Below are 17,275 nucleotides of genomic sequence, written 5' to 3' on the forward strand. Positions count from 1 at the left end.
CATAAGCATAATGAGGGTTCAGGACACACTATTGCCAAATATGGCATCTTGGCATTTGAGAAAACCACAGAAGCAGGAAGGTCACTCTCTCAACTTCTCTTGGCCCTCTCCCTGAAGCAGGCCATAAAACCCAGGAAGGAGTTTCTGACTGTATTAGTCAGGGTTCTCTAGAGGGACAGAACTAATAGGATAGATGTATATGTAAAGGGGAGTTTATTAAGGAATATTGACTCACATGATCACAAGGTGAAGTCCCACAATAGGCCATCTGCCAGCTGAGGAGCAAGGAAGCCAGTCCAACTCCCAAAATCTCAAAAGTAGGGATGCAGACAGTCCAGACTTCAATCTGTGGTCAAAGATCCAATAGTCCAAAAGCTGAAGAACTTGGAGTCTGATGTTCAAGGGCAGGAGGAACCCAGCACAGGAGAAAGATGTAGCCTGGAAGACTAAGCCAGTCTAGTCTTTCTATGTTCCTCTGCCTGCTTTTATCCTAGCTGCGCTGGCAGCTTTGGGTGGTGCCCACCCAGATTGAGGATGGGTCTGTGTCTCCCAGTTCACTGGCTCAAATATTAATCTCCTTTGGCAACACCCTCATGGACACACCCAGGAACAATATTTTGCATCCTTCAATCCAATCAAGTCGACACTCGATATTAACCATCACACTGACCTTCCTCTGAAGCAGATCATAAGACCCTCATTCAAGAGGTGCCCTTTCTATACTGGGAGTAAAGAACATCCTTATCTCTGAAGACACAGTGTCACTGAGTTTTCTCCCAGTTTATGACCATTAGATCATACTTTTTAATCCAATCATACTTCCCTATGACTATCCACATTTTCTTCCAACCTAGCATAAAATATACACAAGTTTACCCATTTTGCGGGAGGGGTCTTCATTTCCTCGCATGTCATGTAAAACTTACTACTTTCGTAGGCTTTTCCCTTGTTAATCTATTTTTTGTCATAGGGGCCTCAGCCATGAACCTAGCGATTGATGATGAAAATATATTTCTTCTCCTCTACAGCATCAATTCCCCTACCCATTTGTTCTTTTATAGTCACTTTGAGTGCACCGTGATTCTTCTTGGCAGCTTTCTTGTTGTCTTAGTCCATTTTCTGTCACTATGACTGAATACCGGAGACTGGGTAATTTATAAAGAAAAAAAATTCATTTCTTAACAGCACTGGAGCTGCAAAGTCCAAGGTCAAGGGCCAAATCTGATGAGAGCCTTCTTGCTGGTCAGGACTCTGCAGAGTACCAAGGAGGTGGCACAGGGCATCACACGGCAAGGGGGCTCACAAGAGACAGCCACAGTGGCTTTTATAACAGCCCCATTCTCATGATAGCTAATCCACTCCCTCAATAACTCATTAATCCATTAATCTATTAATCTATGAATGGTTTATCACTTCTTAAAGACCCAACCTCTTAACACTGTTACGTTGGGGATTAAGTTATTTTTTGTTTTTGTTTGTTTGTTTGTTTGTTTTGAGATGGAGTTTCACTTTTGTTGCCCAGGCTGGAATGCAATGGCACAATCTCATCTCACCACAACCTCCACCTCCCGGGTTCAAGCAATTCTCCTTCCTCCGCCTCCTGAGTACCTGGGATTACAGGCATGCGCCACCATGCCCAGCTAATTTTGTATTTTTAGTAGAGACTGGGTTTCTCCACATTGGTCAGGCTGGTCTCGAATTCCCAAACTCAGGTAATCCACCCACCTCGGCCTCCCAAAGTGCTGAGATTACGGGCATGAGCCACTGTGCCTGGTGGGGATTAAGTTTTAGCATGAGTTTTGGAGGGGACAAATATGCAAACCATAGTACTTATCATTTTTGGAATTTCTATATTCGTATTCATTTATTATAAAGCATTTTCAGAATTACTCGTGATGGCAAAAATATTACAAATGCCCTAGATATTGTCTTAGTCAATTCGAACTGGCATAACAAAAATACTACAAACTGTGTGGCTTGTAAACAACAAACATTTATTTCTCGCTGTTCTGGAGGCTGGCAAGATCAAGGCACTGGTAGATTTAGTATCTAGTGAGGGCATGTTTTCTGATTCATAGGGAGTATCTTCTCATTGTGGGAGAGGCAAGCAAGTTCCCTTGGGCTTGTTTTATAGGGGTACTAATCCCATTCTTGAGGACAGAGCCCTCATGACCTAACCACCTCCCAAAGGCTCTACCTCTTAACCTTGGAGTTTAGGATTTTAACATGTATTTGGTGGGACACAAGCATTCAAACTATGGCACATGTCAAATAGAAAAAAATAATATTGTAACTGTAAGTCAAAGGACAGCAAGAACAAGGATATAGTGGCCTTAGGATAAAGTTACTTATAAGTGAAGAAGGAAAAGGACTTTAACCGGGAGTCTGTGGCTCTCATTCAATGGAGCTTCTCCACAGTTTTAATTTTCAGAGACTACAATAGGGAAACACCAGACAAACGAGGGTAGTTAGAATTTCCAGATGGGAAACTATAGCAGTCATTTTTAGACCAAAAAATCCTGCATTTTTCCTTTTAAGGAAAATAAAACTCCTTCAGTATGAAGCAGTGGTAGACAAAGCTCATTATTAGGTTATAAATTTAAAAAAATTTATTAGGATCCTCAAGCCAGGAATCTAAAAGTACAGTCTCCCTTCCCCCTGCAGACATATTTATTGGCATCTATAGTGAAAAAAAGAAAAGGCTTCTGAGAGTCCCAAATGTATCCAAATAAGCAGTTAAGAATACACAATGTGCATATGCCACATCAAAAGAGGTATTGTAATTTAAGGACTGTGGGGTAAAAATAAAACCCAAATCTGCCACAGTTGCATAGAAATGTGTTTAATCCTCTGTCTGAGTTATTTGGTATGAAACATCGCCAGCCCCCACAAACCTTGACACAAACCTTGGTGGAAAGTTAGCGAGGCCACTGGGTTCCTACAGGCTCTGTGGTAGGGTTAGCCAGTCTTCAGCCCCCTCCCAGGGCTACCACACTTCACATAAACTCATCTGACTTTAAAGAAATGTTATGCAGACAGACAGATTGTTTGTTTGCACTTGTATTTCTGAAATGGAGACACTCCTGCTCACTTTAAAATCACAGCAGAAAACTTCACTGCAAAGAACAGAACCAGGGAAATCTCACATATACCTCATAAAGGGACTCCTGTAGGCATAATAGAGTCCTCCCTCTTTGGATATATAGCTATATTTCAGACAAGTCAGGAACTCTGGGTCCATGAGGCCTCCACATGGTGCTTAGAGAAACCTGGGGAGTTTTCCCAAAAATTATATTCGTCATGCTTCAGTGCCAAGTGAGTGATTTTTTTTTAGTTCCAATTGCACATGCATATAATGATCATAATGCTAAGTAAAAATTATTGACATACCAATAGAGCTAAAATTGGTCTTCTCCACACTTTCACATGTTTATTAAACATCTACTTCATGCCAGACCTTGTACTGACTCAAACAGAAATGTGAAAAGAGCATGCGTGTGGAGCACTGATGAAGTCACAAAGGCTAGACAGTGGGTGCTAGATGAGAATGGCAAAATTCGAGGAGGGAACTCAGAAGCATTGCAATGGAATCAAACTTAACCAAGTGATTACGGCCAAAAGTCAAAAAGCAAGGCAAAAAGTCTCAAAAAGCAAGGCAAAAAAGTCTCAAAAAGTTTCATCGCCCTTGAAAATCTTTTATGAAGGTGCCATGTTGGTACCATGTGCCATCTCTCAATCAATTCTTCCCAGGCAGGCTTTTCTCCCACCTTTGTGGAGAAGGCTGTTCCTCCAGTTGAGTACCAGATGAAAAGAATTGGCTTCCACTTTGAATTCATGGTGTACTAGGAGTACATCTGTTGAAACACTGGCATTCCATTCAGTGTGGTGAGATGTCCACCCCATGAAACGCCTGAAAAAACTGTCAAGTAAGGTGACAGAGATGGAAAGGAGACATTTAGAGAAAAAATGTAGGTGATAAAATTGACAGCCCTCTTAAGCCTTTGTGACAATATCCAACGCTATGTCCTCTATCCCTCCCTTATATACCTCCTCCAAGCTACAACTCACCATTCTAAATCACTAATCTGATAATGGTAAACTCCTTTAAACACTTATGGCCAAACAATAATGTTCACACTTTCAGCTTTGATTTTCTAAAAGTCAAATATTAATGCCTGACAGAAGAATCAAGAGTAACAAAATTGCAATTTATTTTTTTAATTTATTTTACTTTTATTATTATTATTATTATTTTGAGTGGGGGACAGGGTCTTGTGCTCTGTTACCCAGGCTGGAGTGCAGTGACACAATGATAGCTCACTGTAACCTGGAACTCCTGGGCTCAAGCAATCCTCCTACCTCAGCCTCCCAAGTAGCTAGGACTATAGGCGAGTGCCACCACACCCGGCTAATTAACAAAATTGCAATTTGAGTCTTGCTGTGTCATCCAGCCTGGAGTACAGTGGTGCAATCTCAGCTCACTGCAGCCTCCGCCCCATCGGGTTCAAGCAATTCTTGTGCCTCAGCCTCCAGGATAGATGGGATTACAGATGCCCACCACCACGCCCGGCTAATTTTTGTATTTTTAGTAGAGATGGGATTTCATCATGTTGGCCAGGCTGGTCTCGAACTCCTGACCTCAGGTGATCCACCCCCTGTTAGCTGTTCAAAGTGTTGGATTATTGTATTACAGGCGTGAGCCACCACACCCTGCCGAAATGGCAATTTAAATGTTGAAATACTGTAGGCAAAACTGAAACATTTCATTTTACTAAGTGAGAGCATGTCCTAAAGTGAGAAGAAGATGGGAAACGTAACTTGCTCTTTCACTCAACAATTTCTTCAGGCCTTTGATGGTGTGAACATCTCACCACACTGAATGGAATGCCAGCCAGTGTTTCAACAGATGTATTTCTGGTACCCCATGAATTCAAAATGGAAGCCATTTTTTTCATCTGGTACTCAACTGAAGGAACAGCCTTCTCCACAAAGGTGGGAGAAAAGCCTGCCTGGGATGAATTTACTGAGAGATGGCACATGGTACCAACAGGGAGCCTTCATGAAAAATTTTCAAGGGCAATGAAACTTTTTTTTTTTTTTTTGAGACAGCGTCTTGCTCTGTTCCCCAGGCTGGAGTGCAGTGGCACAATCTCGGCTCACTGCAACCTCCACCTCCCATTTTTTTTCAAACGATTCTCCTGCCTTAGCCTCATGAGTAGCTGGGATTACAGGTGCATGCCACCACACCCAGCTAATTTTTGTATTTTTAGGAGAGATGGGTTTTCACCATCTTGGCCAGGCTGGTCTCGAACTCCTGACCTCAGGTAATCCACCCACCTCGGCCTCCCAAAGTGCTGGGATTACAGGCATGAGCCACCGCGCCCAGCCGGGCAAAGAAATTTTTTGAGAAGTTTTCGCCTTGCTCTCTGACTTTTGGCCATAATCACTTGGCTAACTTGAGATTCACTGCAATGCTTCTGAGTTCCCTCCTCGAATTTTGCCATTCTCCTCTAGCACCCACTGTCTAGCTGCTGTGACTTCATAAGTACTTGATATGGTTTGGATCTGTGTCCCATGTCACAGATCCGTCTAAATTTCATGTTAAGTTATAATACCCAGTGCTGGATGTGAGCCCTGGTGGGAGGTGATTGGATCATGGTGGCAGAGTTCTCATGAATGGGTTACCACCATTGCCTCCCTGGGTGCTTTCCTCATGATAGTGAGTGAGTGTGTTATTGTGAGATCTGGTTGTTTTAAAGTGTTTAGCGCCTCTGGCCTCTCTCTCTTCCTCCTGCTCTGGCCACACCCTCGCTTCCCCTTTGCCTTCCACCATGACTAAAAGCTCTCTGAAGCCTCCCCAGAAGCAGAAGCCACTATGCTTCCTGTACAGCCTGCAGAACCATGAGCCAATTAAACCTCTTTTCTTTACAAATTACCCCGTCTCGCATTTCTTTATAGCAGTACAAGAACAGACTAATGCAGTGTTCCACATGCATATTATTTTCAAACTTCTGTTTGCGTCAGTACAAGGTCTGGCATAAAGTAGGTGTTTAATAAACATGTGAAAGTGTAGAGAAGACCAATTTTAGCTCCAATGCTATTACTCTGCAATAAAACAGAGGTAATGAAGATGGAAAGCAAAGATTTAGAGAGAAAATGTAGGTGGAATAATTGACAGGATTTAGTAATTACTAAGATAAAAAGGATGAAGCTGGAAAAAGTAGAAGTTAGAATAAGGTTGGTTTTTGACAGGATATGTAAAATTCAATGTCATTCTTGAAAACAGCTTATAACTTGAGTTGGTAACCCAGAGCACATATAAAAAAACTTGAGATTGATGATGTGGACTGTACAATAGTGTTTTCCCCAATATCTCTACTGTGAAGGACATAAATTAGGATTGATGATTTATTTGTCTGTCAAATTTTGAATGTTGTTATCACTTGAAGCTCTGAAATAATTTTTTTAAGCAGGATTAATTTTGATAACAAGGATAGCAAACTGGTACATGCAGGTACAGTGCTGGTGGCTGACTGTCCTTGGGACAACATGTTTCCCACAAAAGCCTGCAATTGACAGATCAGTGATCTATAGATTCCACCAGGTACAACAGAATCCTGCAAGAAGTGATTAGGGTCAAAGGTCTTCATTGTTGTGTGTATTATAGCACTTTCATAAAAACAAAAATGTCGGCCCTGACTCAAATTTAAGGAGACATGCCATAATAGGGGTTAATGGGGGTTTCCTTTCACCGTGACTTATTTTTAGCATGATATTGAATCCTTTAGGACTAGAACCTGCTATATACTTATGGGGAATTAAAAAAATAAAAAAAGTTTTATCTTATCATTCTGACTGGTAAAACTTAATACTACCTGTATTATATGTATTGAAAACTATATCTTCATTCCTGCTCTAGGTGGGCCCATCTAGGAGGGAGTGTGTGTCAGTGTGTTTGCGGCATTGTATATTATAGTCAAGTGAAATTAATTACGTTTGTTCAGCTTATTTCTAGCTCTTCAGTGGTTTTAGCTAAAGAAACATGAATGGCTATATCTTATATTAAGCAATAAAGGAATGTGGCAGTGTTGAGATATTAAAGTTCTTGTAAGATTTCCTGGCCGGGTGCAATGCCTCACGCCTGTAATCCCAGCCCTTTGGGAGACCAAGGCAGGTGGAATCACCTGAGGTCAGAAGTTCAAGACCAGCCTGGCCAACATGGTGAAGCCCCGTCTCTACTAAAAATACAAAAATTAGCCGGGCATGGTGGCACATGCCTCTAGTCCCAGCTACTCGGGAGGCTGAAGCAGGAGAATCACTTGAACCCGGTAGGTAGAGGTTGCAGTGAGCCAAGACCTCACCACTGCACTCAGCCTGGATGACAGAGCGAGACTCCAGCTCAAAAAAAAAAAAAAAACAAAACAAAACTGTTTCCTTTCATAGCATTTTGTCTGGGGGTTGAAATATTACATAATTTCCCTAAGGTAAAACTTGCCATGGATTTATTCTTCTCACTATTATTATACATGGTATAACATTATTGTTAAGTTCTAAGATACATGTCTTTTTAGTAATGACTAACATTTACTATCAAATCATAGTATAAAAACTTTAAAAAAAATAGACAATTCAGCTAAACGGTAGTTATAATAATAGATTACATTACTCTCTAAATTAATAAAAGATGGCTAAAATTTAAGAACATAAACAACACCTTTACCTTGGAGGAATATTAAACAGCTGAAATAAAACAAATCTATCGTTATAATGCACCAAATTGTTTTTTATTTTAGCAGGCCTGATTATATTAAAATCTGTGTAACACATAAAAAAAATTATCAATTTGGCTATAGTGACTATACTACATTCAAGTATACATTCTCTTTCAATGATTTAAAGTGGCATTGTATTAACTCTATAATTATATACACTATGTGTGCAATAATTCCCAGGTATACCTAATTTTGATTTCCACCATTTTAGAAAGAATGCACCCCAGGCCTGAAGTAAAACTCTCTTCAGGGTAAAGTGCCTTTTCTGGAATATTCAAGTTCAATGGGAATGTTGGAGAAATGTCTAGTATTTGCTCAATAACTGCACTTTCAAAAATAGTTAGTTTTGGCCAAAACTTTATTAAGAAAAAACCCACACATATGTAAGGAAAGACACAAGCTAGAAGCATGTGAACACACTGAGAACTTTTCCCAGTGCATTGGTCCCTGGCAGTGCGACCATGGAGGCCACTTGGGAGGGTGCAGGAAGCCTCCCAAGGACGGAGCACAAGGCCGCATTTCTCCTGAACTCAGGCAAGTTGTGTGTTTTCCCTGAAAATCTGGACCAAACTCTCGGCTTCTTCCTCCAAGGATTCCATACTCTAAGTTTTCTCTGTAATGCTAGAAGTTGGCCTGGATTTCCAACATTTCAACTTTCCTAATTAAAGGAGGATTGTCTTTATCAAGCTGGCAGATGGTGCTGCGGCAGAGTCTGCTTCAAACTAAAATGTGTTTGTGAGGCCTTCTCTGTCGAAGATTTATCAGGAGAAGCAAATGCACAAGGCGCACCTTCCATGGCAAGAAAGTTGGTGGGTGACAGGTCATGAATGAGGTAGAGAGAGTGATAGAGATAGGGGAAGAGACAGGTAGAGAAAGGTGGAGATAAACATAGGGCTCAGATTACGACTCGCAGGTTTTTCCAGCTTGAAGTCCTGCTGTATGTTTTCTGCAGGAGCCAGTCAAGGGCAGTGGTTCCTACGAGAGAACCGAAGTCCAACAGACTTTATCTTGAATCCCTTCGCTGCCACTTATAGAAGGGCAAGGTCTTTAACTTTTTTATGCTTCAGTTTTCTAATACACAAACTGGGGACAACATAACCCTCCCAAAGGGATATTGTCAGGACTGTATAATAATGTATTTAAAGAGATTATTATACAACTGGCATTGGCACAGTATAAGATTTCAGCAAATTACATTATGTCATTAATGTGAGTCAATTGAGTTTATATCTATCTCAGGTATTGGAGATGTAAATTAAATTACTTTTATAGAATGCTGGCCCAAATATTACTGATTTTGGTGGCCTCAGAGATGCAGCTCGCTAGATTGTGCTGTTAATACAGCATAAAAACACTGGATCAATTGGTTTCTATTTGGGGCAAAACTTTAATTTTGGACTTAGTGACAGTTAAAGATTTTGTTTTCAAATAGTCTACACTGAGTTTCAAATACCAGCATTAAGGTGAAGTTTATCTCCTTTTTGGTCTTACCATAACTCTACAGGCTAAGTAAACATTCTGATAAGAAAGTAGTCTCTAAAATGTGGAGGCTGCAAGCTAGCACTTGACCCGAGGGGTGGGTGATAGTGTTCTTCCTCACCCCTACTGATGATATCCTTTCTGCATCTGTCTTCGGAATTAACATCAGGATACCTACCGTCAAGCTGTCCCAGAACTGTTAGCTATGGTCTTAGCTGAAAGTAAGTCTTTGTTTCTAAATAAAGCACCCCTGAAAAGCAAAAGACTTTACGAGCCAATGGAAGCCATCTTTAATTGTAGTATTTTAGCTAAGTGTGTGGCCAGAAAGTCCTCTAGGAATAGCCTTCTTAGAACTCTAGCCGGGCGCGGTGGCTCATGCCTGTAATCCCAGCACTTTGGGAGGCCGAGGCGGGCAGATCACGAGGTCAGGAAATCGATACCATCCTGGCTAACACAGTGAAACCCCGTCTCTACTAAAACTACATAAAAATTAGCCGGGTGTGGTGGCGGGCGACTGTGGTCCCAGCTACTCCAGAGGCTGAGGCAGGAGAATGGCGTGAACCCGGGAGGCGGAGCTTGCAGTGAGCGGAGATCGCGCCGTTGCACTCCAGCCTGGCGGAGATGATCCGCAGATAAAGACTGCACTAGTTCTAGAAATACCACTTGACCCAGCCATCCCATTACTGGATATATACTCAAAGAATTATAAATCATGCTGCTATAAAGACACATGCACACGTATGTTTCTCAAAAAAAAAAAAAAAGAAGAAGAACTCTAAATTATATTCCTATAGTCATTTACCTAAGGCTGACAATACTGGGGTAAAACAGAAAATCTTTAGGGGGTAGGACCTGAGACATCACAAAAGCAATTAGAAATATAAAATAAATTTGAGACAAAATTCTTCTTTTCACCTCTTCAGCTAACTTTTCTACAAATGAAAGAAAAGCAATAAATTTATTTCTTGAGAAAGGCATTGTTAGTGGCAAGTTTTGGCAAGGATATAGAGCAATTAGAGCTCTCATACACTGGTGGTAAAGGTGTAAACTGGTACAATCACTTTGGGAAATTGTTGGGCAGTGTCTACTAAAACTAAATTACAAATATTCTATGACTCAGCAATTCTACTCCGCCAGTGATACATACATATGCCTGACAAAACATGTGCAAAAATGTTTCCTTTATGCATAATAGATAAAAATTGACAATAACACAAATGTCAACAGTAGAATGTATAAATAAATTTGGTATTTACATAATGGAATACTGTTTGTCAATAAAAAAATAAACTATTACTACATATAATACAAGAGATGGCTTTCATGAATATAACATTGAGCAAAAGAATCCAGACCAAAGAGCACATACCGTATGATCCACTTTACCTAAAGTTTAAAACCAGGCAAGTCAGAACAGTGGCTATTCTTAGCGGGACAGTGACTGGAAAGGGCAACAAAGTGGGAGGGGACTTGGTAACATTTTGTTCCTTGACTTGGGTGTTTGGTTATATGGATGTGACCACATTATGAAGGGTCCAGGTGTACACTTATGATTTGTGCACTTGCAAGCATCTATGTTATACTTCAAAAAAACACAGCAAAACAAAATGACTCATACAAAAACTAGAAAAAGTAGACTATGGTTTGGAAAGCCACTTTTCTAGTTCTTCCAGTTCTCTGAGAAGAAACATTAGAAGCAATTTTAGATGACCTGGGTTCTCCTGTAAACATTTGAGGAAGTCACCTTTCCTCTCTTGGCCTCATTTTCCTTTTCTGTAAGAAGGATGTCACTAAAGGGTCCCTAAGATTTCTCTGTGTTAGAACCGTGGCTCTAACACAGGTATACTGACCTCAAAACCAGCACACTTAACTACCAAACTTGTTGCCTCTTAGATTGGACATGAGGAAGCAGATCACACTTTTGAAGTTTTCTCAAAGGTAAAGCCCACTTCTTCCTTAGGAAGATTCTTGGACAGTGTGATGGAAAACAACATTAGGACGAATCCCTAGAAAGTGATTTTTTCTCTGGTAGTCTGTATCCTGTCAATGTTGGATCTCATTAAGCAATAAGCCCTTGAAGAGAATTTATCCTAATTCTGAAACCAGTTGAGCATCCCTCAGCCAAACATTTCAAGTCTGCAATGATCCAAAACCCAAAACTTTTTGAATGCCAACATGTTACCACAAATGGAAAATTTCACACCTGATCTCATTCGATGGGTTGCAGTCAAAACACAGGTGTACAACACACCGTTTATTCAGCATCCCCAAGGGAAAAAAAAACCCTCCTATCCCCCTTCAGCTTCGATATATCTTTTCTGCTCATGCCCAGATTACCCCACACAAGTACACCCACCAAGAGTAATAGAAGGGCCCATGTGCCAGCCGGATGCATCAACAGGGGGTTCCTGCACAATGTCCCCACATGGGGCCCAAACCTAGGTGCATCGCTCACTGTGTTTTTTTGTTAGTTTGTTTGTTTATTCTTTGCACTGTGGTGTAAAGATACTGTCGAAAATGTCAAAAAGGACTACAGGTACTCCTGCGAGTAACAGTGATATGAAAGAGGAAGCATTTATGTTTATCTATACCACAGAAAATCAAGCTGTTGGAGAAACTGGATAGCAGTGCAAGTATGTATAACATGTATATGAAACATAAATGAATTTCATGATTAGATGCAGGTCCCATCCCCAAGACAGCTCATTACGTATATGCAAATATTCCAAAATCCAAAATCTGAAACACTTCTGTCCCTGGCATTTTGGATAAGGGATACTCAACCTGCAGACATGAGATGGCTTAAATCAAGACTTAGAATTCAGGCAATCAACCTAAAGACATGGTGGCCTTAAGTGAGCTGTTCTGAGGGGGTTTATGTTCTTGAAGTTGCCAAATGAAGCCCTTGGGTTTTTGGTTGCCTGCTGCATCTGACCTCCTGGCTGGGGTTATCAATATCCCCTTGCCAACTAAGCTCTACTGAGGAGGTCTGAACCGAAATTAAATGCAAATAGTTTAAATGAGGCTTTTTTTATTATGCTAACCACATCCTTCTCTGGACCAAAAGCTTCCCTAAATTGGGACTCTTGTTTAGAGATGGCATTGTCCCTAGCCCAGCATGGAGAAGAAGGAAGAACCATGTTTTAACAGGCTCCCTTCCCTAGCCTCTCTCTTCTTACCTTGGGACAATGTAGAAAAGTTATTAGGATGGAAAATGTTTTGCTGAAACTTTTGTGCATATCGTTTCTGAGAATTTTCCAAAATAGTAAAGGGATGCTGACTTCCCACTAGGACTCAATAGAGTGTAGCAAATCAAAAAATTTTCCGAAAGGCATTTTCCTACCACTCATCCGACCACATTTCCCATCCCGCAGAGAAGTACTGTGGCTGCAGGCAGAATCGGATCTGAGATTCTCACACAGAAATAGGTAAGTTTTCAAACCTTCAAAGGAGAAAAGAGCAGATAAAAACTCTACTGTTGTAGATTTTGGAGTGGGGAGGGATGGGGTGTATGAGATAACAAGGAAAGAATAGACATGTAATCAGGAACGAAACAAACTCACTTACTTTGTGTAGCTGAGTAGGGATGGGGTGACATCAGCTCTCTGATGAGTGTGGAGAATGACTTCTTGAGCAATACAGAGAACAGTTTCAGATTCTACTCCCAGTGATCTGCGGGTCTTGTCTAATCAGGGAAACTTTATTTTTCATCATTCCTTACTGAGCTGTGACACATGAAAATAATTACTGAGGTTAGAGATGGAAAATATTTATTAGGTCAGCTCGACCATCCTCTCCGCTATGGAGGCGGGCTGCCTGCTGGGCCTGGAAGACGGAGCTGTGTCTTCCAGGCATGTCCCCACCTGGCATGTCCCCGTCTCCCAGCATCTAAAACGCAGGTTATCCGTCCCTGCAGGGTCTCTGCTGTGTCTATGATCAGCCAAGGAGGAGAAAGAAGAAGACAGGAATACGTAATCCAGCCGCAGGAACGCCTGGCTCTGAGCCAGCGGCCAGCTATTCAAATGGGTAGTTGTTGGATCTGGCTTTAGAAGGTTGAGCTCCAACGCCTCCTTGGGAGACTCCATTACCGGCTGCTTATATGAGAGGTGCAGGAGGCCATGGCTAAGGCTGGGAAGCCTTTGAATGGGTTGTGTCCAGTGCTCATCCTTTGTCTTTGAGTAAGGCCTGGCTCCTGGGAGCTGATGCTCAGTAGCACTTGCCGGGGTGCCTGCATGCCCCACTGGCTGTTACTCAGTCAAGGAGGAGAGACCCTGTTCCCTCTCGGCTGGCCTGGTGGAGTCACTCCCCCTGAGCCTTCTTCCTTTCTGGCTGTTTTTCTTCTGCTTGGCTTCGAGCTTGCTGACATTGAACCGTTCCTAAAGAGACCAGGGCAGCACTTCGCAGTCTAAAGGTGGTTTCTTCAGAGCCATAGAGACAGGGCCGCCTCCTGTGCTAGGCTCTCCAAATAAACGGCTCTCCTCAAACCCCCACAGCTCCAGTCTGTGCGCCCTTGTTTCATGCGGAAGTCTGGGGCTAGAGGTTCTCTACAGGACTCAGAGGCACTTAATATGTGTAAAATCTTGCTCTCCGCCGAACCCCACTGCCCCCAGGAGCAGGGAGTGCAAGGGCCAAGGCGGCTTCCATCGCCTCAAAATCGCCTCCCACATCGACAAGGAGCTTTAGGACCCCACACAGAACTGGTCTCAGAAAACAGCCCCAAGAATGGATTCAAATTCCTGTCCAAGCTCCAGAACATCTAATGGAAAAACGGAGCACACGTTGCTATAAAATCAAGGAAGTGACTGAGGGAGAAGGTTATAATGATTGAAGGGATGCACGTCGAGGGCCAGAGTTGCTTGTACAGGTGGTGGAGGGCGAGGAAAAGCGTCCACGGAAAGACAAATGATCCATACAGTCTGCTTGTCCACGGACAAGACGGGCCTACACGGGATGTTTTTAGGGTAACTGAAAACCGTCTACAATCCTCCTGAGTAACTGCAGAGGTCTGTGGAGAGGGAGATCTTTTACTGGCGCTAGATTGGGCCCTGATGTTACCACAAGCTGTTTACATCCTTCAGGTCTGCCAGGCAGGGGAAGCGATAACTGAGCCCTCAGCTCCGCACTGAGACTCTGTGTTTGGTGGTGAGTGGGGTTTTACATAACACATCTTCTCACAGAACTTTGAATGTGCTGCACATTAGTTAGGTCGCATTAGGGGTCTCTTCACTCCCACGTCCACTTCCGCGGCCCAGATGTGAGCGCCCAGTGGCCTGGACGTCCTCCACACACGTCAGCAGGGAGCATCGCGTCCCGGGGAGCAACGTCCTCACGGGGAACTGAGGCAGGTGTCTGAGGCCATGTCCACACTTCACTAAAATAACTGGTCTACTTAGTGTTAAAAGTGAGGGAAGTGACCACAACCATTTGAAAAATCCAATTTATTATTTTTACTGCAATCATAATGTATATAGTGTGGAGGCTTCCTTCCTACGTGACTTATTAGCAGTTATTATGATTATCATGATTTTCCTTAGGAAAACTAGAAATATAAATAAGATGCCATATATGATTGGATAAGAGTAATCGAAGATAACAGTCTTAGAACAGGAGGTTTTCAGATCCAAATAATAGTTAAAATTATAATGGTATTTCAAGACTTGCCTGCTCTCTACCAAACTTGGATAATATCTCTTTTGGCTTTACCTTAAATTCCTATTTTTTACTTGCTCCATATCCACTGAGGGAACTGTGGTAGGGAACTCGCTAGCCTCATTTTGATATATTTTTCTTATTCATTTTATTATCCATAAACACTTCAATTTTCGTCCCTTATTCTACTGGAGAAGAATCATGCTTTTCACTTTTCTTTTCTGGAAAATAAATTAACCAAAATGTAATATGATATTTAAGTGAAGAGTGCCACTGACATTAAATGGTCCACGTGGCGTTACATTATGTTTTCCACTTTATTCTGTGCATCTTTCTAATACAGGCTAAAACTGGTGTTCATGTAAATTGCTCTGGTTTTATCAAACAGGATGCTGCATTCTTTTTGAAACCCAGGGCTCTGGTGCAATAATAGAAAAAAAGGCATCAACAAAATAATGGGCACTGGCAATCAAACTATCATTATAGGTACATTATGTGCAGGGTGCTAAATTGGTAGAAGGCCTTTATTTTTAATTTCTGCTCATCTGTTCACCATTATTAAACGAGCTTAGACACCAGAGGAGATTTAAGAGTGACAGAGGGTAATTATACACTTTAAGAAAAGATATTTTTCATCATAGGGTTAGAACTGCACCAAGAGAAAATCCCACTGAAAGTGTTATACAGGGCCTCTATGTATATTCTTGTTTGGACATGTACATAATTTTCATTTTATGTTCTAGTTTTAGTTTCACATGCCTGCAATTCCTGTTAGATCTTTATAGTTTGTCTGGATATCGCTTCAAAGTTTTTTTTAAAACATTATTTTAATAAATAAGTGTTCATTTTGCATTGTGTACTTAAAAATAATTCATTATGCAGTTAAGGAATTTTTAGTTTTCCAATTATGGGTAGTGTCATTTGGGATGAAACAGTGAATATTTTAAACATAGTCAGAGACTTTGGTTAAACTCTTGAATAATTAAGGGAACAAAGTTGTAGGACCTATATAATTTTTAAAGTTTTATTTATACATAATTGACTATACAATAACTACATATATATAAACTGTATACTTTTATAAGTTTAGATATACATATATGATATGATATCTATTTTTATGTCTATACCAACACAAACACAGACTAGTAAAACCATCATCACAATCAAGATCGTGAACATAACCATAACCCCGCAAAGTTTTATCATGCCTATTAATTTATAATCTCTCTCACACCCCTCCCTAACCTCTGCCCCAAGCAACAATTGATCAGCTGTCACTATAATTAGTGTGAATTTTCTGCAGTTTTACTTAAATGGAATCATACAGTATATTCTCTTTTTTTAATTATACTTTAAATTTTAGGGTACATGTGCACAATGTACAGGTTTGTTACATATATATACATGTGCCACGTTGGTGTGCTGCACCCATTAACTCGTCATTTAAAATTAGGTATATCTCCTAATGCTATCCCTCCCCCCTCCCTCCACCCCACAACAGGCCCCAGTGTGTGATGTTCCCCTTCCTGTGTCCATGTGTTCTCATTGTTCAATTCCCACCTATGAGTGAGAACAGGCAGTGTTTGGTTTTTTGTCCTTGTGATAGTTTGTTGAGAATGATGGTTTCCAGCTTCATCCATGTCCCTACAAAGGACATGAACTCATCATTTTTTATGGCTGCATAGTATTCCATGGTGTATATGTGCCACATTTTCTTAATCCAGTCTATCATTGTTGGACATTTGGGTTGGTTCCAAGTCTTTGCTATTGTGAATAGTGCCACAAGAAACATACGTGTGCATGTGTCTTTATAGCAGCATGATTTATAATTCTTTGAGTATATATCCAGTAATGGGAAGGCTGGGTCAAATGGTATTTCTAGTTCTAGATCCCTGAGGAATCGCCACACTGACTTCCACAATGGTTGAACTAGTTTACAGTTCCACCAACAGTGTAAAAGTGTTCCTATTTCTCCACATCCTCTCTAGCACCTGTTGTTTCCTGACTTTTTAATGATTGCCATTCTAACTGGTGTGAGATGGTATCTTATTGTGGTTTTGATTTGCATTTCTCTGATGGCCAGTGATGATGAGCATTATTTCATGTGTCTTTTGGCTGCACAAATGTCTTCTTTTGAGAAGTGTCTGTTCATATCCTTCGCCCACTTGTTAATGGGGTTGTTTGTTTTTTTCTTGTAAATTTGTTTGAGTTCATTGTAGATTCTGGATATTAGCCTTTTGTCAGATGAGAAGATTGCAAAAATTTTCTCCCAATCTGTAGGTTGCCTGTTCACTCTGATGGTAGTTTCTTTTGCTGTGCAGAAGCTCTTTAGTTTAATTAGATCCCATTTGTCAATTTTGGCTTTTGTTGCC

The sequence above is a fragment of the Gorilla gorilla genome, chromosome 11, assembly GCF_029281585.2.
Source record: "Gorilla gorilla gorilla isolate KB3781 chromosome 11, NHGRI_mGorGor1-v2.1_pri, whole genome shotgun sequence".
Lineage (NCBI taxonomy): Eukaryota > Metazoa > Chordata > Mammalia > Primates > Hominidae > Gorilla > Gorilla gorilla.